The 19,769-nt window shown below is 48.4% G+C and overlaps 1 protein-coding gene across 5 annotated transcripts in view; it reads left to right on the top strand.

Annotated features, from left to right (window-relative positions):
- The window catches only part of Kirrel1 (kirre like nephrin family adhesion molecule 1), a 93,435-nt gene that overhangs the window by 53,716 nt on the left and 19,950 nt on the right, over window positions 1–19,769 (top strand). The window lies entirely within an intron of this gene.

Raw genomic sequence — 19,769 nt, 5'->3', positions numbered from 1 at the left:
CTACTTTCTGAGTGTTGGTATTACGCATGCGTGCCATTGTGCCCAACTATTTTTTTTAACCCCTCTTTTATCGTCATGGAAATGGATTCCTTTGAAGGTGTCTCCATCATCCCAGCTGTCAGAAGGCTGAGGCAGACAGGAGGATCACTGGATGTTCAAGGCCAGTGCAGGCCTTACAGTGAAACTCAGTCTCAGAAAGACCACAACCAATCTCTCTCCTACACACCCGAGCAGATGCTTTTCTAGAGCTTCATGGTACTAATGCCTGGAGGCTGTGCCTTACTCACCCCCTTATCTCCACAGCACTGGCCATAAACTCTGCATGAAGTGGCCCCTAGGGCTGGAGAGATGGCTCAGTAGTTAAGAGCACTGACTGCTCTTCCAGAGGTCCTGAGTTCAATTCCCAGCAACCACATGGTGGCTCACAACCATCTGTAATGGGATCCGATGCCCTCTTCTGGTGTGTCTGAAGACAGTGACAGTGTAACCACATACATGAAATAAATCTTTAAAAAAAAAAGTGGCCCCTAGTGGAAGAGCAGAGTGGGTTAGATCCACCTGATTAGGTTTCAGGGTTTTTTTTCTTTTTCCTTTTACTGGATCCTGGGCAGAAGGGATGGGAAGAGTAGTCAGCTGGCTTGAAATGAAGGTTAAGACAGGGCCAAATAGAAGACGGACTCAGTGTGATGCTCATGGAATTTACAAACAGGAGTTCTCACTACTGAGTCCTGTGGCACTATGTCAACATCGACATCATTCTTGCACTGTTACTCAAGCTTCAACGATCTTAAATACATCCCAGGCTGTGGGGAAACATGCTAAAACTGAATAGTTACAGTCGCTCTCCACAGAGGTTAGGGCATATCCCTTCCCCTCCCCTCCAGGCCACTAATATACCCGAGGGCTGGTCGTAATACTCATAGTGATTTTCAGTGTATCTCTCTGACTTCAAAAATACTCCGGCACCTGGGAGTTTGAGGTCATTTTCAAGGTCTGTCCAGCCCATGTACTTAACAGACGGGGAGATGAGAGCTGGGAGTGTTGCTGGCCCTCGTGCCTACTTCCTGGCAGAGTGGGTTGTCCAATCCCGGTCTTGTGATTCCAATGAAATTGTTGTTGTTGATGATGTTGATGTTGTTGGTGTTGTTGAGGTGTGTACAGGGATGGACTCCAGGCTTTTGTGCATGTTAGAGAAGCACTCCACCATTGGGATATTCCCTTATTCCCCCAGCAGACAACTCCCCCTCCCCCCCAAACTCTTTACTAAAATCTGCCCCACTGATTTGTCCTTAGATTTCCTCTTGTCTTCATCAATTCTGTTTATTCAGCAAATGGTTATTCTATCAGATATCAACTCCTGCAGAGACACTGTCCTGGGAACATTAAACTAGAGCAGTGAGGTCGACCTAGATGATCTGACTCGTCTTAGCAAGGTCATCCCCATCTGGATGTGGGGGCTTGCATACAGGAAACCTTCTTTTCATGAACCACTTCACTGGCTTCTTCAGGGGCATCAGTGGCTTTTTTGCCACCAATTTCTGGGATTGCTTGTCATCCCTGTTACATCAGGAATGAAACTGAAACTCAAGAGTCTGAGCCTTCGCTTGGCTGAATCTGGATCCAAGCACTCGCAACTCTGCCACCCTCAAAAAGCAGGGAAGTCAAAACAGCCTTCTGTTGCCTAACCTGAGAAGGCTGACTGGAGAAGGCAGAAGCATGGTAGATCAACAAGCCAGTGAGGGGGAGGGGCCTCTCCTCAGTGCCTAGAATCAGACATTCGCTGTCGTTACCCACAGCTGTTTGAAGCTCTTGGTCCCCTGAGGTTCCTTCTACTTCGTTATAGAAGAAACATATCTTAAATTGCTTTTGCAGCTCTGTCAGACATGTGAGGTTGTCTAACCGAGATGCCAGTGGAAAGCAAGAGAGAGCTCTGCCTTTGTTACAGCTGTTCCTCACCTCAGAGGTTTGGACAGCATACCCTCTCTAGACCACCGTCTAGGCACCATCTGGGGAAGGCCAGCATGCCAGTAATTTGTGTGCCTCAAAACCACTTTATTGGCCTCTTGTGGCATTGAAAGTCATGTAATTATGAGCAGAATTTATATGTTTCCAGGGCTGCCTAGGCACCCTCCCTGCGTCTCCTTCCAGGCATTGCAAATATTGAAGGTTGGCTAAGAAAAGAATCAAACATGCCCACCTTTATTATCTGTGCACCCTGTAGATAAGGTTTTAATTGAAAATTGGTTCATCTGTTCCCTATGCTTAATTACAAGCTGCCTGCAAGGCCTGTGGAGCTCAGGAATAGGAGCTCAGCACTCGCAAAGAAGACCTGAGCTTAGGGTCTTAAATGCACTGTATCTACTACTGAATTCCATATCCAGTACTGAAGCCTTCTGGTTGCCTATGCATAAGCAAGCATTGGGTTTTCCTCGCCACCTTATCCCAGTGTCCATGTCTGTGGCTTCTTCCGTGAGGACAGGATGTAGCTAGCTCATGCCGGCTTCCTCTCAACTCAACAGGGATACACTCCTCCCACCCCATCCTTTGCACTTCTTTCCTTCCAGGCAGATGAGCCCAGCCACTCTATCTATTATCACCTTCCCCGCTGCATTTCTGGGCTTGTCTAGCAGCTACCCATTCTCTTCCAGGGAACTCCTTCCCTCTGGCTCAACCCTTCTATACATCTTTCTCTAACAAGCCATCGCAGTAGTAATGGCAGATCTTGTGCCCTTGTGTCTCCAAGTACTTGTTTCTTTCCCCAGGCTGTATGGTCCTGTACCTTCTCTAATTCTTCCTTCCAGGGCACAGGTTCTGCATCCAGGGAGGTGTTCAGTAGAGTAGGGGAGTCTGGGTTTCAGGCCCTCTCTGCATTCCGAGAGTTGATCAACAGATGGCAAAGCAAGATACATCAAACTGGCTGTCTTGCTCAGGCACCCAGGACCTATCCTTGTCGATGCTTCCCCATCCCGGCCTGCTCTGTCTTGGCCCTACTCACATATCATTGCTGCCATGTTTGACTCCAAGGATAATTCTCCTGCCAGAGAACAGGAGGAAGAATTCATCTTCTAGCTGCAGGCGGGCAGCTGTGAAATACGATTTCTAAAGTGTTTATAATACACCGTGTTTAGATAGCACTTTCCATCTTCCAGAGCAGCTGGCTGAGCAGTGGGCTGCCCAGCTGGGCCAGGGACTGGGGGACTAACTCTTCATCTCAAACAGAGGCCTAGCTCTGGTGCCTCAGTGTCTCCTTTCGAAACATCGAGGAAATCATTACGTCTTGGCCTTCTGCTAGAATATGAAATATGGTCTCTCTTCCCTGATCCCATCCTCTTCGATCAAACCTGTATTCTCCTTAACTTAATGCTTTAGAAAGTGACAAGCATCCCTCACTTACCCACTGAACTCATGGTAAGTGCCTGTAGGTAGTCAGAGTCTAGATACAGAAAGCCTTGTGGTGTGTGAGACTCTTGCCTCTGGCACTGTGGCCTAAGAGAAGGCAGCTGATGATGGGCCCAGTGACCTGTTGTCTGGGGTCAGTAGAGCTCAAACCCCTGTGGGTTGTGGATTCCCAGTGAACCCAGCTAGTATCTATGGACACAGAACAGATACTTACCTTGTGCATGGTGTTCTGCTCACGGTCCCCAAGCCTGTAGCCTTTGACCTGAGCCTTCCTCAGCTACCACACTTCCTGAGCTTCCACATATGTGTGAAACAAATACACTTCTCTCTCTTACCTCTTTTGAAATTTTCTCATTAATTCTTTGTGAATTTCCCATCATGCACCCAATCCCACCCATACCCAGTCCCTGCATATCTGCCCTCTACCCTTGCACCCTTTTAAAGGGAGCCCTTAAAAGAAAAAAAAATTTAAAAATGTAACCATGGAAGCTGAAGTGTGTCACACAGTACACCCTTTTGCCCAAACATTTACTTGTAAATGTTCATTGCAGTGAGTCACTGGTCTGGTTGGAGGCCTTTGGCTTGTTACCCCATCAATACTGGATCGTCACAGGGCCTCCTCTCAGATATGCTGTTGTTACCCTGTGTCATAGAGATCCTGGAGCTTTGGTTCTGCAGGACTGGCCCCTTTGTGTGCTCTAGCAGTTCATAAATAGGATAGATGTTGGGATGGACCAACACAAGGCCCTGAATCTGGGCCTGGGTTGTAGCTGAGTTGGTCAGCCTGCCAGCTCTCCCACACCCCAGCCACCAGGGTGAGCTCTCCTGCCTTGCTGAGGGTCAGGGTATCTCTCCAACAAGGCCAGCTTCTGCACTTTGCCGCCAGGTTCTTACACACTGCCCAGGCAAGAGGCAGGGCCAGCTCTCCAGAGTGCCCAGGGCCACAGCCCACAAGGGCAGAGGAAGTACCCTTATCTCTTAAACTCCTCTCCAGGGCTTTTGTCAGATACAGAATTCTTTCTTATATATAGACCACTGAGTCCTTTCCCACCATGTATCCAAAGACCAGTGAAATCCCAGGGTGAGCTGGGGAATAAAGAAGGAACCGAGAAGTTTCCATAGCTGTTTCCCCCTTGTTCTTTCCCGAAAGATAGCTGCTCCAACTGTGACATCGTCAGCCTCCCATATTATCCTCTTTGGAACAGCCCCCTTCCCCCCAGGCCACTGCAAGGCTCATGGTTAGTCTGTGTTTGTAAGGACAGTTGTATTAATCTGTAGGCAGTCTGGGGTTCTAGGAGTCCTGCCTTGGGCAATAACAGTTCAGAGACTCAGAACCTCAACGCACTTGATGCTGCTGGTCACCGGGGTGCACTCTAGCCTTTAGCGGTTGGTGACTGTGCTACTTCAGACAATTCGTCAGTGAGTTATCCGTGAGAGAGAAGTCTGGTTCACAGGGCAGGTTGGGAGGTGTTTTCCAGGAGGGATAGATATTTCAGCCGTCTCCCAACAACATTCTTCATGGGGGTGTTGCGTGTCTTTACCCACGTCTGTGGCACCTGTGTCTAGACACAGTGGAGGTTTGTAGAGAGTCAGACCTAAGGCTCCAGGCTGGCTTGCACTTTGTGTTGCTTGCGGCTTTCGGGTTTTGTAGTGCCTGAAGTATGGATACGTCTTCCTTGCCCTCAACCCCAGTGACTCCTTTCACTTCCCAGGAGGACAGTTTCTTACCAAGCTTTCCCAATGGGTTGCTATTGTTCCAGTCCTTTTGCAGATGACACCATAGCTGAAGAATTATTGACTGTTTCATTATTATTATGAACTTTCTCTCTTCCCTCTCCTCCCTTTCTGTCCTGCCCTGGGCTTGCAAGGCCCACTTCTGTCACTGAGGAATGCGTGGAGGCCGGTAGCCAAGAGCAGAGGCACATGCTCTGCTCCTCTCCTCCCAAGTGCTCCTCATTCCACTGATAGCTGGCCAGAGACTACAGGTCCCACCCAGGGGCTGCAGAGTTCCACTTGGCTTTCGATCCTGCTTGCTTCCAGACTCAGAACTGAGTGCAGATGTTCTGAGCTCAAAACGGCTTAGGTCAGTGAACAGTTGGGAGCTAGAGAGATGGCTCAGTGTTTTAGATTACTGGTTGGTCTTCTGAAGAACCAGGGTCCTATTCCCAGCACCCATATGTTGCCTAGCAACTACCCTTAACTTACTCTCAGGGAATCTATATATATATTTCATGCACACACACACACATACACACACACACACATATGTATATGTATATATACATATGTGTGTGTGTGTGTGTGTGTGAATGAATGAAACAAACTGTTGAAGGCCGGAAGTGATTTTTTTTCCAGTCTCCCTGAGATCCTGGTTAGGGGGACATCTCTCCTGAATGTATGTTCCAGTGGACATCAGAATGTCTCTTCCCCTAAAGAAAAAACCACGGCTAACTCCATCATCCCATTCCATGAGCTAAGGATCCAACCTAGCACATCTATCACACGTCCCAGTTATCAGATCTGGCTGTGACAAGAGCAGGACATAATACTTCCGTCCTTTCTCAGGCGCCACAGTGACAGTTCCAGAAAGATGTGGAAAGGTCTGGGGAGATGTCAGAGGGAAGAACAGGGCTCAGCGTCAGGCGCGATGCAGTGGGAAAAGGCTTCAGAGCAGTTCAGCACCCTGAATGGCTCCCTCTCCACCACGGCCTTCCCCCTGTACATCACAGGACTGGAAAGCAGTTAGAGGCAGATGTCAGGTTCTGCCAAGTCAACTGGAACTGACAGATTTCTGTCTGTTCGGACTTGCCTGTTTGCCTACCTCACTCCCACTGCTCTCTGTCAACATCAGATTCCTTTGTTCTGAGCCTCACATCCTGGTAACAGATCCCCAGACCTCGCTCTACTCCCAGTTTTTAGGACCAAGGCACTGGAACAGTGAATTCACACCAGCCTGAGAGTTAAGTTGACACCTTCTGTTTGTCTCTGCGGTTAGTAATCTCTGTGAATTTAGAGTGTCCATCCAGGTATGTGGGGGCAGAAAAGAAATATGGGGTGGACTTTGTTGAAGTCAGATTAAAAGGAACATAAGAGATGGACTCTGGGATTGGCTGGTGCTTGGTGCCGCACTCCACATTGGGGTAGCTTGTAAGAGTGAGGGTGTGGCTTAGGATTTTACTGACTCAATACATAGCATTTGATAACTCAAGCTGATCTTGGCACTAAGGTGACTAAGATTTGGTGTTAAGATGATTGCTATGATTGGCTTAAGATGAATTGGTGCTGGATCGAGGTTGGGTTAGGGGTAAAGACTCAAGCAGGAATATGCAGCCATAGTGGTGGTATTGATGTGGTTTCTGTGTAAGTTCCTTCTTCCAAAGCTTTGCTTAATTCTTTCCCCCCAGTGCTTACTCAAGCTTGTCTGTGCTGCCTAAGGCTTGCCGGACTTACTGAAATCCTTTTAATGACAGTGACCATCTGTTATCCCTCCTAGCTATCAGCCCTTTCCCCTTCTCCTCTCCTCCTCTGCTTCCCCCAGCAGGGTGTCTGCATTCCTGGGGTTGTGGCTGAGTCTCTCTGACCTTACATCTTCTCTTTAATCTGCTTTAGACTCTAGGATGACCCATCTGCCCTGTACTCCCCTCCTCCTTCCTCCCCTCCTCCTTCCTCCCCTCTTCACTGTCCCTTTAGCTTCAGACTCTTACAACTGTACTTTTTTACACACTCGGGGTCCTTTTGTCTTTATTTAGTTTGGGTTTTCACCATACTCAGGGGAGCTGGTCTCTCCTGATTTCTCCGCATGACTTTCCCCTTTCTTCCATTTCTGAAATCCCAGGCGTTCCCTATCCCTGGGCTTCACTCTGCCTCTGCTCCTCTGTCTGTTCCTTCAGCGCATGCTCCCATCTTCACTGAATCTGGGGAAATTTCCTACCATCTCCTTCATCAGCCCTTGAAGGCAGACCCCCCCTGGAGGAAGCATGGGCATCCAACCAGGAGCAGGTAGCTCTTCGTGGAACCAACGCTTCTCAGGGACGCAGGTGAGGAGGAATGCTAGGATTGAGGCTCAAAGGAGAGAAATCTCTCTTCTTTCATTTCCAGGGACGTAGCAGGACTGCATTAACTCCTCCTATGTTCAGCATGGGAAAGAGGGTAGATTAAATGTCCATATTTCAGGAGAAAGTAACTTTGTTCCAGAACTCTCCGAGCAAAGACCAAACTGCTTCTGCCTTCCATTTCAGAAAACTTTGCAATCCACCCACTGAGAGCCTGGGTTAGAGGCGTCTCTCTAACCAGCACCCTCCTTAGCCCTTCCATTGTTCTCAGAACCATCCTGTGATCCTGTGAGAACGTCACCTCCCTTGTATTAATTAATCCATCTACCCATCCATGGAAGGCTGTGAGCTCAATTGACTCTGATGTCAAGACAACCATAGGCTATTTATTGGAATGCACGACCCCACACGCGCCCCTCCCCCCATCAAGAGATAATTTGAAGGGAATGTTTGCTTATCCAGGGAACACAGTGCTAAGTGTGTTGTGAGATGCCTGTCACAAGCAGTCAGAGGCCTCTCAACATGGAGGATGGGGTAGCTAAATCCAAGACCACTGGGTTATTGCAGGGACCACGAACTGTGAGGGTAGAGGAGGAAGAGACCTCCCTTTCCTGGGACAACAGAAGGTTATCAAAAAAATTAGAAAAGAAGCAGCAGTATCACTGCTGAGCAGATGAGAGGGAAGAAGTAGGCTGCTTCCTGGAGGCCACTCGATGCCCGTGTCTACGTCTTCTCCTCCAGTGGCCCCATCGAGCTCATATCTGAAACCGTCCATGAAGTAGAAGCTCATGGGAACTCCAGGTTTAGAACCCAAGCAGTCTCAGATCGATGACTCTTGCCACATACCTACCCATGATGTTTTCACCATGGCCACGCCATGTGGTAAGATCAATTATTTTAGCCTTAATTCACCTTTACTCTTGGGACAGGTGTGTCCTATTTAACAAGCAAGCTGAAGCAAGCAGAGTAAGAAAGATCAGGATCAAATACAAAAAGTTCGCCATGTGGCTCCCTGCTTAGAGTCATCAGCTGATCTCTGAGCCTTCTCTCCTCTGTGCAGGCTGCTGCCTCTTGAGTGCTGCCATACTGGGGCCCTGGTCTACAGTGGTTGGCTTTAGAGCCTCCACTCCAGGCTCCCTCAGCTCCCTGCAGCAAATTAACATTCCATGCCTCTTATATGTGTAGAATGAATAGTTAGATGGATCAATTCCACAGCCGGTTGGCACTGCCTTCACTTTATACAAGATTGATCCAGATAACCTCAGCTTGGGGCTTCTGGAAGTGCCTTTGTGGGAAATCTTTTTAATGGAGATTAATTGGAAAAGCTTACTGTGCCTTGGTTTTATTTAGGAAGAAGGTTCTGTATTTTTCTTTTTGGTGAAGACATTACCAGTGTGTAGTGTGTGTGAGTATGTGTGGTGTGGTTTGTGGTGTGGTGTACATGTGTGTATACACAATAATATGTGTTTATTTAAATTGGTAAATGCAGACCAGTGTACACACACACACACACACACACACACACACACACACACACACAATCTCTTCTGAGTCTTCTCAAGCCTGGTCCAAACCTTACTATGTTGGCACATAGCTCTGAATCTGGACCCCCTCCTTCTTGCCTTCCTACCTTCCTCCCTCCCTTCTTTCTTTCCTTCCTTTCTTCCTTCCACCATTTTTCTTCAACAGCACGAAAGTGTTCAGAGAGTAGACACTGAGAAAGAAAGAGTGTTAAATGTCTAAAGATGCCTGATCTTGATTTCAGTTATTTTACATGCCCAAATCCTGGGCACTCGCAACTGCTCACTGTACTTACACCTCCTTATCTTGGCCTGTGCTGTCCCTTGTCTGAAATGCCCATGCCGTCCCCAGTTCTCTGGCTGCTGAAGTCCTCTTTTTCAAAGTATAATGCCATTCTTATCAGTATATGTGTATTCATTGAATATCTACTGTGTGCTGTGCAGGGCCACCTATGCCTAAACTGCGTGTGCATAGAAAAGGCCTACAGTTATAGTAGGCCTAACAAGTGTGAGCCTTGCCCCCGAAGGAGGAGCGGGCCATACATGTAACAAAATTAGGTTTATTTATCCATTCAGTACGTATGGGATGGGCATGCTAGAGAAATGGGAGGCTGCTCTTGCTATCACATTCTACCAGGGGAGCTAGAGGAGGTGATAACCACACACCTTAATGGTTACTTCCATTAAGATATTCATGCAGAAGGTACCCACTAAAGTTCTAAGATCTACACACCATGCTTACAGGCTTGTAGAAGAAACCAGACTACTGTTCTTCTAAACCCACCCATGCTCTCGTCTCTTTGCCATTAGTTAGTTACTACAGTTTTGGTACTGTTAGAACTGTTGAGCCCTTTTCTGGTTATCACCTCCTCTCCCTAGTAGAATGTGATAGCAAGGAAAACTTCCCATTTCTCTACCATGCCCATCCCAAGGCTTCCAGGACATGGTGGCCAGACTAAACTATTTCTAGGCTCCCGAATGGATGTGCTTTCCACACAACTCACTGCTGCCCGTGCCTACTGTCTTCAGAGAACACTTTGTTCTCCCTTCTCCCATTGCCGTTCAATATAACTGCTACACCTCCCTCAGAGTCCAGCATCGTTATCCAACAGCTCTCCTGGATTCTCTCTCTAAGCCCAGGCTTTTCTCCATTCTGCTCCTTCACACTATAGTGTCCGGATACTCAGGGATAGCTAGTGTGCGAGGACAGATCTACCAAGTCTGTCTTTGCATCCAGAATCCAGGACAGTGCCTGGTAGGCCCTCAATAAATACTTTTACCTGAATAAATGTCCATTTAATTGAGATAGTCATTAATGAGGATAACTGAATAAGCATTTACTGAGAACCCATGGTATGAATGGCTAGTCATTTCAGAAGATGAGTAAGATTATATCTGTTATTTTCTATCTTGTACTCTGAACACCAACCCAGAATAAAATACAGAAGGGGCATAGGTGTAAGTCAAGATGAGACTGGATGATGTTCAAATCCCAACACTACTTGTTATGTTGAAGTCTTCTAGTTAGATTAATTGCCGTGGGCTGAAGGGCTGACCTACACTCTATCTTGACTTCTCTCTTAGATCATTTTTGGCCTATTCTTTTCCCTTTAGATGCTTCTAGAATTAGGATTCCTTCCCTTTAAATTTCAAATCTGCCTTGATTGAACTATCACAGTTGATCATTTGCTGGGTATGTATCTAAAGAAAAAAGAAAACAGAGGTCATAAATATACCCTCTGGAACACTAATGAGAGATGGACATCCTGCTTTGTCATGGACACCTCTAGTTACGGCAGGACACTACTTTTAGAAAGCTTGCTGTGGTAGCGGGGGTGGCACAGGTCTGCAAGCCCAGATTCTTGGATATTGAGGCTGAAGACTAAAAGTTCCAGTCTTTCCTGGGAAGTTGAGTGAGATCTTGTCTCCAAGAAAGAGAAGAGGGCTGGAGAGATGGCTCACTGGTTAAGAGCACCGACTGCTCTTCCAGAGGTCCTGAGTTCAATTCCCAGCAACCACATGGTGGCTCACAACCATCTGTAAAGAGATCCGATGCCCTCTTCTGGTGTATCTAAAAGACAGCTACAGTGTACTTATATATAATAAATGAATAAATGAATCTTTAAAAAAAAAAAAAGAAAGAAAGAGAAGAGAATTCATGATCTAGAATGCTCATTCCCCAGGCCCTACCATTATTATGTGTTTCTGTATCCGTGAATTGCAGTCGTAGAGTCTCGGGTCACACCCAGGTTGTAAGAAGCACGCACAGTATATTTGGCCTCAACCGTATTCAGGTGAAGAGCCAGGAGTTCATGTAATTAAGACCCATGCCCTCCTCTATTGATTAAGCATAGACTCAGATGATCCCTCTAGAACAGCAGTTCTCAACCTGTGAGTCACGGCCATTGGCAAACACATATTTCCAATGATCTTAGTTAGAGACTGGGACATTGTTGAGGAGCAAAATTACAGTTATGAAGTAGTGACAGAAATCAATTTATGGTTGGGTTCCCAAGACCATCTGAAATATGTGTTTTCCAATAGTTGTGACCAACAGGTTGAGAATTGCTGCTCCAAGAGGTCTAGAGACACCTGCAAAGGGTATCAGTCATGATGGATTGCAGAATCTAGGAGACTAGATCTGCTGGGAGGTGGTGGTCGGGGCATGGGAATCTAATAAACTCTCATTAAACTCAGAAACAGAGACGCATCCTCAGGAATGTTAGCACGGCATGGTGTCCCGAAACCCAAACTTTCTTCTGGCTTTTTCAGTGCCTAAGAAAAGGAAAACTTCTTACTGATGTCTAGACCTTTCCAGGTCAATCTTTTTCTGGAGAATGTTACTAAAAGCTCCAGAAAACCTCTGTGGAGGGACCTAGCCCACATTTCTTCCTAGACCTCAAGGCTGTGAGGGGGACCGGGGTGCCACTCTGACTCTGCTTAGGCTAAAAGTTCAGAGCAGCAGTAACTAAGAGTTTTCAAACAGGTAGAAGATGGCTTTCGGGCAGAACCAGCACTTGGCAGGCCCGTGTGCAGGAGGAAACGGCTTCCACGGAGAGAGGCCATGGGGTTAGACCAGGAAAGTATGTATGTACGGAGACTGGGGCAGGAAATGAGGTAGAAATGACCAGAGCGCCTCGCTTAGAGCCTCCTGTCTACCTTTGTGGGGGGTGCCAGGTATGAGCCTTGCTGACCCGGGGCTTCCTGAACTGCTGCAGATAATGGCCCACCTCTCCCGCTCCTCTCCTTGTACAATCCTCTCAAAAGTTGTTCCAAGTCTCAAAAAACTTCACCCCTTTTCTTTGTCCTAAAATATCAAAACCTTCGGCTGAGGACGAGGGGTGGTGAGCCTAGAGCTGTGAGATCTGTTTTCATGCCTTTGGCTTTGGCTTCCATCTCCGGCAGTCTCCGGCTTCCGCTTTCCGGCTTCTCTGCCGCCATCTTCGTTCTCCTTTCTTCTTCCCTGTACTGATGATAGTCTTCGGTACTTGGTTCTTGAGAGTCGCTTCGCATTGTTCAACCTGACAGCTGTCCTTATTTTAGTACCTCAGTGCCTCCAATCAGATTCTCCATCCCCATCTTGCATTAGCACAGGGACAAGCACACCCTGTTGTGTACCCAGCTCTAGAAAGGGGACTCTGTAATTGGGAGGCTAGCTCAAACCACAGGAGATTTGGAGATTTTTTTTCCCCATGCCCCATGATCCCCACACCCCTCTGTTTATTTCTTCAAAATAAAGGGGTTTGGGTTGGATTTTACCAGTGCCCTTTCCAGTCCTAACCTTCAGGCCATGGCTCTTCCCCCCCCCCCACCCCCTTTCTTTCTTTTTCTAGCAAATGGCCTCAGGGACCTGGGCTTTTTATTTTTGGATCCATCCCAGGGGCTATGTATGTTCAGGGTTCTATTTCTGACTTATTTTTCTCTCTTGCCCTTTTCTGTCCTTATGTTCTTTTTTTCTCTTTTGTAACATAGTGTCACTTCAGCTGCATTCTTCCTTACCTGATGTTAATTGTCTTTCTAAAATATTCTCACGTAGCCCAGGCTAGCCTCAAACTTGTTATGTAGCCGATGCTGGCCTTGAGATGCTGGTTGCCCTTCTTCTGTATCCTGAATTCTAGGAGTATGAACATATACCACCACGCCAGATTTGATGTGGGGACGGAGCCCCGCCCTTTCATGTATCTATGCACAAGTGCTCTGCCGACTTACTAATCTGTTGCCTGAGTTTTAATAATCTTTTCTAGTCCATTCCAGCTCCTCCTGCGTTCATGGCCCGGATGGAGTGGGGAGCAGAGGTCTCCTTCCTCCCCTGCCTACTTTCCCCTCTCTCTCGTTTTGTTCTAGTCCTCCCTTCCCTCTTCTCTCTCCCATTTTCTTCTTTGCCTGTCTCCTGGTTGAGCTGGGACGTTGGTTACCACCAGCCTCTTCTCCCTCCCTCCCTCCCTTCTCTTGCCCACTGCAGCCAAATGGAAATTCAGGTTTTTTGTTTTTGTTTTTGTTTTTGTTAACAGAACCAGACACGGAGCCCTGCCGGCCCCTTTCTGCTTCTGCCTGTTGTACTTGCTGCAGCCAACCCCACTTGGCTCTCCAACCCTTGTACTTTCTATAAAACATCCACGTGGCCTCCTGCCAGGCCATATTTGCATAGAGCTGTCAGATCAGGTCTGGCCCAGGTACCTAGGGGCTGGAGGCCAAAATGGGACAGGTGGGACTGTTCTAGCCACACCTGCCAGCCTTCTTCATTTGAAGGGCAGTGTCCCTGTGTGTTGGCTCAAACTAGCCAATGACCTCAAAGCCCCATGCGTGCCTTTTCCCTCCCCTTTATTGATTCACTGTTGGAGGGGATGTAAGAACTCTAAGGGGACTTCCTTACAGTGGAAAACAAGGAATGCCTCTGCCTCCTAGGTGGGGTACCCCATGTGGGTCTTCTCTGCCACTGACCTGTTGTCACAAATCCACAGCTGTCCCCTACATTCTGCTGTGCAAGAAACACTAGGATAGGCCCAGGTATCCAGGCTCCCTGTAGTCTAAAGGTGACTGGGCATATCCTTAAGGCTTGGCTAAGCAAGAGGCAGGGATAGTGAGCTCTTAGAACCTCAGAGTCAGGAGACTCCTATGGCCAAATTATTCAGCCCCTTCCTGCTACACCTAAAGAAACTATTGCCCAAAGGAGTGGGGTGTCTTTCCCACAGTTACACCAGATTGGTGACAAAACCAAGACCAGACCCACCCATACCTCTTCAACTTCTGGTCCATGGGTTTTCTGCCTCTCTCTGGCAGAAGTGTGTGGAGACTGTCCCTCATCCCTGACCTGCTTCTTGTATTTCAGGGCTCTCTTCCTGTCTCTTTGGGAGACTGATCTTCTGGTGCAGACCCATAAATCTTTCCCATCACAGCAAATACCAGCCGGCCTCTGTAGCCGGCTCCAATGCATGGAAACAGGCCAGGCTGTGGCCATTTGCAAAATCCCATCTGGTGCCTGGAAAAAGCTCCCCTTGGCTGTTCTCTCTACCCCCAGCTTTGGAGATAGACATTGAGGTTCTGTGGCCACATGGGTTTCAGTGGTGAATGGCCTTGAAGGAGGAAGGTGGTGAAGAGGGCACTCAAGGCCCCTATGACCCCAGTTTTTGTACTTGGAGGGGAAGGTGACGCTGGGGGATCCTGATGGCAGAACGGTAGAAGTTGCAATAGTCCGGAGTATTTGGACATGGATCTGGGGGTGCGGACTGTTGTTTGTGCACGTCACTTCCAGTCTGAGGGTCTGCCTCAGGCTGTCCGCCCAGGCTCTCTGCTCTTTTCTGTTGTCTGCCCTCACTCTGACCTGCCTCCGCTTTGTCCACAACCTTCTCCTCCAGCACAAGTACAAATCTTTCTTTCTTTTCTGCCTTCCTTCTTTGCTGGCCCATCCCGGAGACTTGAAATCCTCTTTTCTCAGAGAATCCACTGTGAAAGGCTCTGTGGTGGTTGCATTGAGTGAGTGGCTGGGGTGGGGAAGGAAGTCCAGTCAGGATGAGGAGAGGGAGGCAGGAGAGGGAGGGATAGTAGAGTGGAGATTTAGTCCCATCTGAGAGCTGTCAGTGTGAATCAAAGGCTTCCCCTTGAACAGCAGCATGGTCTGGAGTGATGAGCTCAGGAACTGCTTCGGCCCAGGGGCTTCATTATTGCTCTCTGATAAATCCAGGGAGACAGGGCTCAGCCTCCGCCATCCCTCTCTTCTGCTGCTTAGCTCTCTGGCTTCGGTGTGCTTGGCTCCACTCTCTCTGGTTCTGGTGCTATCGAGCTAGGCTTTGGGAACATGACCACTGGGGCATGTGGTCCAGAACACGGAGCAGACTGGTGCCCATGGGCACAGACAGATGTGTCCTCACATGCAGGGATGCAGACAGGGTGTTCACGTGGGCAGGGAAGCAAACCCATGTGCTCTTGTTTCTGTCCATGTGTGATTGTAAGCTGTTTATCACTGGGAGGTTATAAGCACGTCCATCGTATCAAAGATTTAGGGGCCAATTCCTAGTTCTTCATCAAAAAAAAGGGTTTGAGAGCTAGAAATGTAGTTCAGTGGTAGAGCTTTGCCTAGCATGCACCAGTACTTGGGTTCAATGCCCAGTGCCAGGGGGGAAGAAAGCAACAACAAAAAGAGATTTGACCCCTTTGTCCTTGCTAGGCTTGGCAGAAAAGGAGATTGGAAATTTGTTCATGAACAAAGACTGGCCTGGCTCTGGCCCCCAGTGCTCTAATGGGTGAAAGGACAGACCTGGGTCATGATGACGGGAGGAGAATATACTAGATGAGGGGATGAGGGGAGGGCATCCAGACAGGTTGTAGAAGCCTGAGGATCCATGTCTGGCCTAGGAGGGCCGCAGGAGAGGACAGCAGCCAGGCTACAGAGATGGCACTCGGGAGAGCTTGGTTTCTTGGGGGGAGGGGGGATCTGTGTCCCAGCCTTAACATCTGTATGTCGAAGGGAAGCTTCTTGGCATCTCTGAGCTGTGGTTTCGTACTACAAGCAGTGACTTCCTGTGTCCTTGGGTTTTGGTGTCCCAAGGGTTAACCAGTAGGTCTTAGTGCAGCAGTGGTCACTCACCAGTGCCCCTTGTAGCCCTGCTAGCGGTCATTGGTGGCTTAAAGACTAGTATTTTGTTTGTCACTGAAACTCCTGGCCTTGGGAAAAAATGTTCTGGCCTTGGGTACCACTCACTGTTCCCTTCACACCAGGCTTCTCCTGGGTTGATCGTAACATGCAAGGCTAGTAAGTACTGGGGACCATGGGGCCAAACCCCAGACCTGAGTCTCATTGTCTGTCCAAGAGGTAGGCAGGGAAGTCTAAGCTGTAAAGTAGAGGTCAGAGATGGCAGATGGGCAGGACCTAAGGCTGCCAGTAGCCTAAATCCAATTCATTTACAAGAGTGGCTATTGCTGGAGTAGGACAGTACCAAGAGAGGAGACTGTGGAGCTGGGAAGCCTGTGTGTCCCTCATTTCTGCCAGACTATGATTCCCCTTTCTTTAAAATGCAGGTAATAACTACCACTGTGTAGCAGGTTATGACGCTAGGAACATCGTCTGTAAGGCATCAGTGTGGCATGCAATCAGCACTTTATAATTGGAGGTATTTATTATCGTGGAGCATTGCTGGAACTGAATGAACAGAAATGGTAAATCAAAGCCTCCGTTCTCAGAGGCTCCCAGGAGAGTGGGGAGACAAAACACACATGAGTAATTTTTAATCTGTGGCAGGTTGTGGTATGTGCTCTACCCAGACGCCCAGACATCGCTGTGAGAGAATTAGGGGAGGAGCAATCGTGAGTCTGAGCTTTGTGTCTCGATGGTGGTGGTGGGGGAGCAGGGCTCTCTAGCTCCCACCCTCTTTTTAGGTTAGCGGGGAGCACAGAGCTCTGCAGGGTTCTGCTGCACTCCCAAGTTCTACTAGGGACCTTCTGATTCCCTTACCTCTCCAGCATGAGTCTTTCCTCATTAGCTCTGTTCACTGTTGCCCTGAGGGAGAGCCCAAGCTGAGTCTTCAGAAATCCTTGTGGAGGTGGGAGAGAAAAGGTTGCTCAGACAGTGGGTCCTTTCTAGGTAGCTTATTCTGAGGAAAAGACTGAGCCGACCTTACCTCTGTAGACCTGAGCCTCTCTGCTCTTGATCTTTCTTGGTCTGCAGCTCTCCTCTGCCTTCCTTTCCACCTTGGCCCCTTTGTGACTACAGATGTCTTTGTCTTAAGGGTCTTTCCTTGTTTCTTGGCACCTCTGCCCTTGTGTGGACGTCCATTTTGGCTCTGCTTCTCAGTGCTTGTCTCAGTACCTCTGTTAACGTCCCAGCGTGTGTGTGTGTGTGTGTGTGTGTGTGTGTGTGTGTGTGTGTGTGTGTACGCGTGTGCACTGCATGTGACCTGTCCTTTGTAGCTGCTTTACCTCGTCAGTGCTGGAGTCTGAAGTCTGGGAGGGAGCAGGATCAAAGTGGGAATGACTTTAAAACACCATTGGAAGCACGGGGCTGTTGTTTTGATGCTAGCAGGAGGCTAATTTGTGCATCTGCCTGTGGCCAGGCCCTTTCTGGTTCTTTCTCTGCATTGCTGTACTATACTGGTTTTGTTCTTGGGCATGGATGAAGATGTGCATGGCCCTGGACATATGGATGGGACTGTGATTTCCCTCTCAGTTCTGAGCAGGCTCCGCTAGACTTAGCTGGTAGTTCAGATACTCAGGACTTCGGAAGTGGGTCTGAGTTGTGATGTGCCACTTGCTAGGCCACATGTCCTAGGTTTTTGGTACCTTCCTGACACCAACACCAACACCAACACCTTTAGGATACTTCTAACCCTTCCTGCTCACAAGCTTCTTGGGCTTTCTCTTCCGTGGTCATACTTCCTTCACCATCTGCATCGGAACCTTCTAGACTATCTCCTTATCCTTATCCTTCCCAGTTCTGCTCTATATCCCATTTTTCAGAGTTCCTCCTCCCCCAGGAGAGAGCACTGTTCCTTCACATGCTGCCTGTTTCAGTCTCATTTGGATGGTGCGTGGTGAGGGGAAGATAGTACCCTGCCTCTCCCTGAAAAGTTCCACAAGGTTGGACTTGGATATTGCCCACACTTAATTAAAGCACCCTTGTGTGCCAGGCAGTCAGGTCCTGTGACAAGTGATGTGGCTTAGGGTTGTGAGTGACACAGTCCAGACTCAAAAATGGGCCCCTAGGCTGTGCTCCTTGGTGACCTGGGCAGTGCGGCCCTACTATAGCAGAAAAGAGAAGTCAATAGAGGGGGTTGGGGATTTAGCTCAGTGGTAGAGCGCTTGCCTAGCAAACGCAAGGCCCTGGGTTCGGTCCCCAGCTCCAGAAAAAAAAGAGAGAAGTCAATAGATAGGTTCCTAGGTATTGTAAGTAAGTCACGGGAGGCATCCCAGAAGAGGTGACTCTTTGAATCCCAAAGGAGAGAGTGGTGTTTTCCAGGGACCTGTAGAAGGACGTGAAGGGTGACCTAAACCCAGTTTTTCTCGAGTTTAGAAAGTAGAATTAAGTTAGATCAGACTTACAGTTTTCTCTAATTATAAGTTGATTTAAGTACCACCCATGACATCTGGTCTCTCTCATGCGCTGTCTTGGCTTCAGGGTTGTTTGGGGACACCAAATACTGCTTGTGAGCTTGGTACAGAAAGTGGTCTTCCTGTGGATTCAAACTCTGAGACACTCCCCCGCCCCATTCCCTTCATCTTTAGACTTTGCTTCCATCCTGGTTTTAGACTAAATTGCTTCCAGTAGGGCTTTAAAAAAAACAAGATTTTACGTCAGACTTCACAGAAGCAGACACCACCATTCTGTCACTTCTTCTCGGGCTCTCCAATAGGTACCTCTAGTTGTCCAGCTGCTTAGGGGTCAATAGTGGTCGCAGCTATTTAGTAGATACATGCAAAAGACTTCGATAGGCCTGGCATCCCCCACACCACATTTGATTCCACAGAAGCTCAGAGAGAAGACGCATCATTCTCATGCAGGGAAGTGAGGTTCGGAGGGTAACTTGGCTAGGCCCACTCAGGAAGAGTTAAGAGAGTCTTCTCCTAAGCCGATTCTCCCAGCATATGAGTAGAAAAGGTCTTTGGCAGTCTACTCCAGATTTGTCATTGTACAGTGAGCAAGTGGAAGACCGGATAAGGAAGGACCAGGTCAGAGTTGCCTGTTTCTCACTCCATGGAGATCTGTTTCCTGACTCCAGGTGGATCCCACTACCACCCCACTGCAGGCCCATTGACCTCCTCATTGCAAGTAAATGTGCAGCCAGCTTCCCACTGCCCTCTGGAGATGTCAGTAAGAGACCATCCCCCAGGCTTCATGTAGAAAAGCTATGACTATCAATCCAGACTCTGATCCAAGTTCACACACAGGGCCATGCCTCTCAGCAGCCCTTGACTTAGGCTCTAGGGTCCATGAGGAAGAGAGACAGGAGTGCACAGTTTGAAGCACATGGCTGCACTTGAGAACGTGCAAGGATATGGATAAATTTGAATACTCACGTGTGCAAATGCTTGAATCGATAACACGGGCTGTTCACTTGACCAAGCCTTCCGCCAGGATCTCAACACCTGCCGCCCTTGTTTCTGGAGATGTAGAGGAGCCTCACCTTTTTCTTCTTTAAGAGACAGGATGGGGAATCAGGTCTGCAGAATTGGGGAGCTATTTAAACACACAGGAAGGAACCCTGTTTCTAACATCCCCACCTTCTCAGATCCAAAGAGATGCACTGTCACACTTACCCAAGGGCAAAGCCTGCTTCCCGCATCCTGTTCTGACCACCAGATCCCAGGA

Source organism: Rattus norvegicus, chromosome 2, assembly GCF_036323735.1.
Source record: "Rattus norvegicus strain BN/NHsdMcwi chromosome 2, GRCr8, whole genome shotgun sequence".
Taxonomy (NCBI): domain Eukaryota; kingdom Metazoa; phylum Chordata; class Mammalia; order Rodentia; family Muridae; genus Rattus; species Rattus norvegicus.
Note: the sequence above shows the minus strand (reverse complement) of the source record. Positions and strands in the feature narration are given on the sequence as shown.